Raw genomic sequence first — 6,255 nt, 5'->3', positions numbered from 1 at the left:
CCCCCCCCTTCTCTTCCCCCTTCCCTCCCCCTCACTCCTTCTCTCCCTTCCCTCCTTCGTCCTCCTCTTCCCCTTCCCTCCCCTCACTCCTTCTCCTCTCCCATCCCTCCTTCATCCTCCTCTTCCCCTTCCCTCTCCCCCTCCCTCCTTCCTTCCCCTTTCTTTCCCCTTCTCTTCCCCTAGCCCCCACTTGCCCCCTCCCTCCTCCCCCTTCGTCCCCCTCTTCCCCTTCCCTCCCTCCCTCCTTCACCCTTCTCTCCTTCCTTCTTTCCTTCCTTCCCCCCTCACTCCTTCATCCTTCTCTCTTCCCTCCTTCCCTAGCACCCACCCGCCCCCTCCCTCCTTCCCCCTTCGTCCTCCTCTTCCCCCTTCCCTCCCCCTCACTCCTTCTCCCTTCCCTCCTTTGTCCTCCTCTTCCCCTTCCCTCCCTCCCTCCATCCTTCCCCTTCTCTTCCTCGTTCCCTAGCCCCCACCTGCCTCCCTCCCTCCTTCCTTCCCTGTCTCTCCTAGTGTTTGGGGCCCTAGGGGAGCCAGCACCTGAGGGGAGGGGAGTCAGGGCTGGGAGGAGATATTGGAGTCCCAGGCCCTGGGAGGAAGCAGTGGATCCCCCATGATACCCCGGTGCCAGGCACATGCCCCTGCCCCTGCCCCAGATCTAACAGCTGCCCCTGGAGTCTGGGGGGACTGACCCCAGCCCAGTGACCAGGGCAGCTGACCTTTGTCCGTTTGGCCCAGGGCAGCCACCCCCCAGCTTCTCCTCTGCACTAGGTTTCCCTTCTGCCTGCCCCCCCGGGCTCACCCCCAGCCCCACCAGCCAGCCCCCACTGCACTCCCCACCCTCGGGCCACTCCCCTATGGGAGACTCCCCCAAGGGACCCCCTGCCCTCCCAGCTCTGCGCTCCCACTCAGGGTCCCTTCCCCCGCAGTGTGTGATATTAACGTGCATGGCCGCTCTCCAGAGCTTGCGGTGCAATACCCTCCATTTCAGTTTCCCTGGCAGGCAGCAGCCCCTCTGCTTGCCCGGCTGCCAGCAGCCCTGTTTGCTTTCACAGCTGTCCCCGCCAGATAACAGGGGCCATTTACAGCATCTCCAGACTGCTTCCCATAGGGCCTTCCAGAACATTAAACAAGCTGTGCATTCCTGAAAGGCCTGCAGATAAGGAGGGTGGCAGAGGCCATTACAGGAGCAGGGGAGGTTCAGGGTGCAGCACTTCCTGTTCTGGCTGTTTGTCCAGTGTTACAAAATGTCCAGGATTGGCAAAATCTCCCCTCCACTGGCTCGTACCCAGGCACCCCGTGATTGTCATCCTGGGGGCAGGGGAGTTGGAAACACCCAACCCCAGCATGTGCCCCACTACAGCAAATTAACCTTAGGAGCAATAATACTTTCCATGGGCCTGGCTTTACAGTGACCTCTGTGCTGCACAGCGTTACTCCTGGGAGAATTCTGTGCCACTGCGCCTACACAGAATTTATGTCCCCCGCAGATTTCTTTGCTTCCCCGCAGAAAAATGACTTTCTGACGGGGAAGCCGTAAGAGCGGTCATGTGACCCTCCTCAGCAGTATGTTTCGGGTGCCCAGAGCAGCCAGCAGAGAGGTAAATCACTGTGGGGCAGAGGGCAGAACTGGCGAAGACCCGGCTGGTGGCTCCAACCCGGCGCCAGGCTCAGCTGCTTGTCCTGCTCTTCCCCTGCGTGGCATCCAGTGCTGGGTCAGACCCACCTCCAGATTTCTACCTCAGCTAAAGGAAGCTCTGCCAACTCCCCTCCCCCCACTTCCTGCACCCATCAGTCCTCAGCTGCATGGAGAGGGATCCCTGCACAGGGAGCTGCTCCTCCAACCACTGTGCATCCAGACCCCCTTGTACCCAGACCCTCCTATCGAGCCCCACTCCCCCTGCACCTGGACCACCCGGATGAGCCACCCGGATCCCCATCCCACTGAGCTCCCCATACCCAGAACCCTCCCCCCCTGTGAGCTCCAACCATCTTCACCTGGACCCCCCTGCAGAGTCCCATTACCATTTCACCGCAAACCCCCCAACAAGCCACTGCACATCCAGATCCCTCCCGCACCTGGATCCCCCACTGAGCCGCCAGGACCCAGATTTCCCCACACAGAATCCTCTCAACTCACACCTGGATCCCCCCCAAGCCCCTCCACACTTGGATCCTGCCTTGCTGAACCTGCCTGCCCACACCTGGTGCACCTGGCATGGAGGGGCAGGGCCCTGGGGTGTTTCTGGGGCAGGCCCGGTCCTTGTGCTGTGTCAGGGTTGGGTGCAGCCTCACTGCTGAGTCTGTGTCCCAGGGGGGAGCTGCACCATGATCTCCCACCTCTGTGCAGCCAGGGCCAGCTCCAGGCACCAGCAGAGGAAGCACGTGCCTGGGGCGGCACATGATAAGGGGCAGCATTCTGTCCATTCTTGGGGCGGCAAAGTTTGAGCGGCTTTTTTTTTTTTTTTTTTTTGCTTGGGGTGGCAAAAATGGTAGAGCCAGCCCTGTGTGCAGCCGGTGGCCTGTGCTCCCCAATGCCGTGCTGGAGCCTCCACATTCATTTGACAAAATTAGCAGAATTTTAAAATATTGTGAGTAGACGTCTTAATTTTTTGGTGCAGAATTCCCTCAGGAGTAACAGCGTGGCCCTCTCACCTTCACTGCAGCAGTGGAGCTCAAACTCACATCCTCCTTTTCCAAATGCACAGGTCCCTTGAGCTAAGGGAGAATCTCTAGTGGCTAAATGCAGTATAGGGTTAATGCCACACAGAGCGTGTCCACCCTGCAACTGGGAGGTGTGATTGCAACATGTGTAAACATACCTGAGCTGGATCAGGTAGGTCTGCATATGCTGCAATCACACCTCCGACTGCCATGTATTGAGACGCAAAGCTGAGCAGTTCTGGTTGCATCCCGTAGAAAATAGTGGTTACACGCACGCACACGATTATTATAGTGGCATCTTGAGGCTGCACCCAAAGCAAGGTCCCATTGTGCTAGGCACTGTACATGCACAGGCACCAGTAAGAAACGCTCCCTGCTCCAACCAGGGTACGATACAGACGCAAGGCATGAGAAAGGGAAGATTATTCTTCCCATTTTACAGATGGGGAAACAGAGGCACACAAAGACAAAGTGACTTGCCCAGGGTCAAACAGGGAGTCTGAAGGAGCCGGGGGTTGGACCTAAGCCTGCTGAATCCCCCTGCTGTGCCCAAGGCCACCCTTCCTCTCTATTATAATTTAACTTTACCCTTTACTGAAAACAGCAATTCTTTCCCCAAGTACTTCCCACACTATACTGTTCACTTACCTGTTACCCTAGGACTGTGAAATGTGCCGCTCGCGCATTCAGTGAGGGCTTCTGTTGACAGGGCGGGACAAGGCCCCCCAGTTGAAATGTGACATATATATCCTAGGTCACTGAAAGGTCATCAGCTTACACACAGGATATTAGCGGCACCTGTGGAATTGTCACCCTGAAGAGGAGACCTCCAGTTGGGAGGAATTAGTTCTGTGTAGCGAACTGCAGCTGGGAGCATGGCCAAAGGTGAACTGTCTAAGGCGGTTTCTGATCGTTGCTTCTGCCCCAGTGGCTGGACTGTGCTCACCTAGAAGATGGAGAGGAAGACATGGATCATTTCACCCAGCCCTGGAATGCAGCCACCTCTGGAGGAGAACATGGCGGCTGTTTAACAGCACACAGCAACGACGTCGTTTAGGACCAAAGAAAAGAATCCCGCTGCACGGCAGTGGTGGGGATCTAGCAAGATAGAAAGTAGTTGCCCGAGTTTGGCATGTGGCCAGGACACAGCGTGAGCACCCTGCCCCCCCCCTTGCAAAGAGCTCTTAATTATTGAAGTTGCACAAGGTCTTCATCTGAAGTCTCATCCGAAACACAGCTCCTGCATCAGCACCGCAGCCCTTGTGCAGCGCGCTCCCCACCTGGGTTTTCTCTGCGGGTCTCCCAGGCGCCCTGGAAGCAGGTCTGACTGTGAGCTCTCCAGGGGGGCACAGCTAGAGGGGGCATAGAAAGACGATGGTAAAGGAGCGCGGACGCGATGTGCAGGCCTGCGTGTGCAGTGCCTGCTAATTAGCACACGAGCTCCAGATTTATTTTGGTTAATGAAATCTTATTAACGAATCGGTGGCAGGGAGAGTCCTGTGGGAGCCAGGCAGCTTGCAGGTGGTAATGCATTCTGCCGAGTCAGAGTAATGCTGGCCTATTAATAATTAACTAAGAAATAAACTACAGACAAGGCAAGTGAACTGGGGCTCGGCCCCTTGCTATCGTATTGCCGTAGCCTTTCACCTTGGGGCCAAATTCTGCGCTTGGTTGCGCCGCAGCGGCCTGGTTTTGTAGCAGAATTATCAGCCTGGCTTTGGTGAGCAGAGCCCAGAGCAAAGGGGCCAGCCCTGCGGCTCAGGGGACCTGCGTGCTATTCCCTGACCTACTGCGTGACCTTGGCCAAGTCTCCTCAACTCCCTGTCTTGTCCAGCTTGGTTTAGACTGCCAGCTGTTTGGGGCAGGGACTGTCTCTTCCTGTGTGCGTACAGCGCCTGACACAAAGGCGCCTTGCTCTTGGCTCCAGCCTCTAGGCTCTCCTGGAATAGAAACAGGACTGACCTGGGCGTGCTGCATGGTCACTGCACTACTGGGACTAGACCAGGGAGGCAGGTTTGAAGGGCATGAGCAGAGCTGCAACGGGGCTTTTTCAGTGCTCTGTGTATTTCTCCTTCACTTTCACACCTCGCACTCATCCCGAAATACAGAAATGTGCATCAACAACGCTGTGACCCAAACAAGCACAGGGCTTGAGTCAAGCCTGCCCTGAGACCGCAGAGAGCACAGCTAAGGGACGTCTACTACTGCTCAGGACATAAATAAAACCTCCATTTCCTCTCGGCTGACGGTGGTGGCTCAGGAGATACCCACTAACACACACGGAGGGAGACAGTCCTCGTGCGGCCTGAAAACTCACAGCAAGGGTGCCGGGTGCTAGGTCTTAAGGTGACCGGGTTACCGGAGCCTCTGACGTACTGGCGCCCAAACAATGGGGAAGTGAGCCCGAACTGTCAGCTTCTTGCTTTTGTGGTTTCAGTCGGCCTCCAGGGTCTTTACATTGTCTGGCAGGTGGGTGGCTTGGTTCTAGCCAGCAAAAAGCTGAGTGTGGGTTATGTAAAGTGTGATTACAGACAGTCACTGTCGTGTGAAAGTGACACTTCAGGGTCTCACTCAGCAGCAACCAGATCCAACACTCGGCTGAAGGACGTTTCCCTCCTGACTTCTAATGCTGCAGGCCAGCTAAGCATCTTGCCAAGCCAATTTTGCCTCCTGGAGCATCCTGGCGATGGGGTGGGAGCGGTGATTTCTGTAGAGGCTGGAGACAGAACAGACTTCTGTTTGCTCTTCCTGCAGGGGCTGACGGGAGTGAGAAGTTGTGTGAGGCAGGCACAGCACTTAAAAACATCCCAAACCTGGAGGAATTTTTGGTTAGCTTGTAAGAGAAAGAAGCCCCCAGCTTTCTCTGCCCTCAGGTCTCTTATCTCAGGAGTGAGGCAGGGAGGGAAAACATCAGCGAGCACCAAACCTCTCCCTGGTGTAAATCCAAGGGCTCAGGCCGTATTGCACCAGGGATGAATTTGTCGCAAGCTCTTCAATCTGAGAAGCGTGACAGTAATCCCCCCATAGCAGAGCATCTGGCTTGCTTTTCCTTGCTCCTCTGGCAGCCATTGATTTATGGCCTTTTCCCCTACTTCCCCCCCCTTCCCCAAAAATAATAATCCAGGAACAAAGGAAGAAATTGGATCTTCTCTGCCCAACCTCCTGCATTCCCCCCCACCGGAGGCCGTGTTTGTTTTGACATCAGTGTCCAGTTGGCGAGGGCCTTCGATCTCCGAAGGAATTCCTTTCTCCCCTCCGCTGCCCCGTGCTGCTTCGCTGACTCAGCAACACAAAAGGGCCTCTCTCGATTTTCGGCAGGAGGAGGTGGGTTTTTTTTGTCATTGTTGTTTTCTTTGGGCCTTCAAAAGGGCAGCTCCATGCTTGCCCCCAGAGGCTGCTGCGCACAGGAGAGCAGGATGAAAGGAGCGGTGGAGGAAGGAGTCCACCGCGTCCTTAGCACTGCCCTGAAAGTGAGGCGAACGTTTTGGCAACGCAAAATTTCCTGCAAGCATCTCTCCGCCCTTTCCTCCACGGCCACCAGCTCCAGACCCAGAAATGCCATTTTCCCCCCATAAAACGGGCCATTTTCCTATC

The 6,255-nt window shown here is 56.1% G+C and overlaps 1 protein-coding gene across 1 annotated transcript in view; it reads right to left on the bottom strand.

Annotated features, from left to right (window-relative positions):
• NR2F6 (nuclear receptor subfamily 2 group F member 6) overlaps positions 1-4,189 on the bottom strand; it is a 23,624-nt gene extending 19,435 nt beyond the window's left edge. The window contains exons 1-2 of the mRNA XM_034755167.1: positions 3,942-4,189; positions 3,310-3,607 (exon numbers count right to left, since the gene is read on the bottom strand). The gene's annotated coding sequence lies outside the window, so the exon portion shown is untranslated. The remainder of the gene's footprint in view (positions 1-3,309; positions 3,608-3,941) is intronic.
• Positions 4,190-6,255: the final 2,066 nt, after the last annotated feature.

Source organism: Trachemys scripta, chromosome 22 (assembly GCF_013100865.1).
Source record: "Trachemys scripta elegans isolate TJP31775 chromosome 22, CAS_Tse_1.0, whole genome shotgun sequence".
NCBI classification, from domain to species: Eukaryota; Metazoa; Chordata; order Testudines; family Emydidae; genus Trachemys; species Trachemys scripta.
This window is presented reverse-complemented; position numbering and strand designations above follow the sequence as displayed.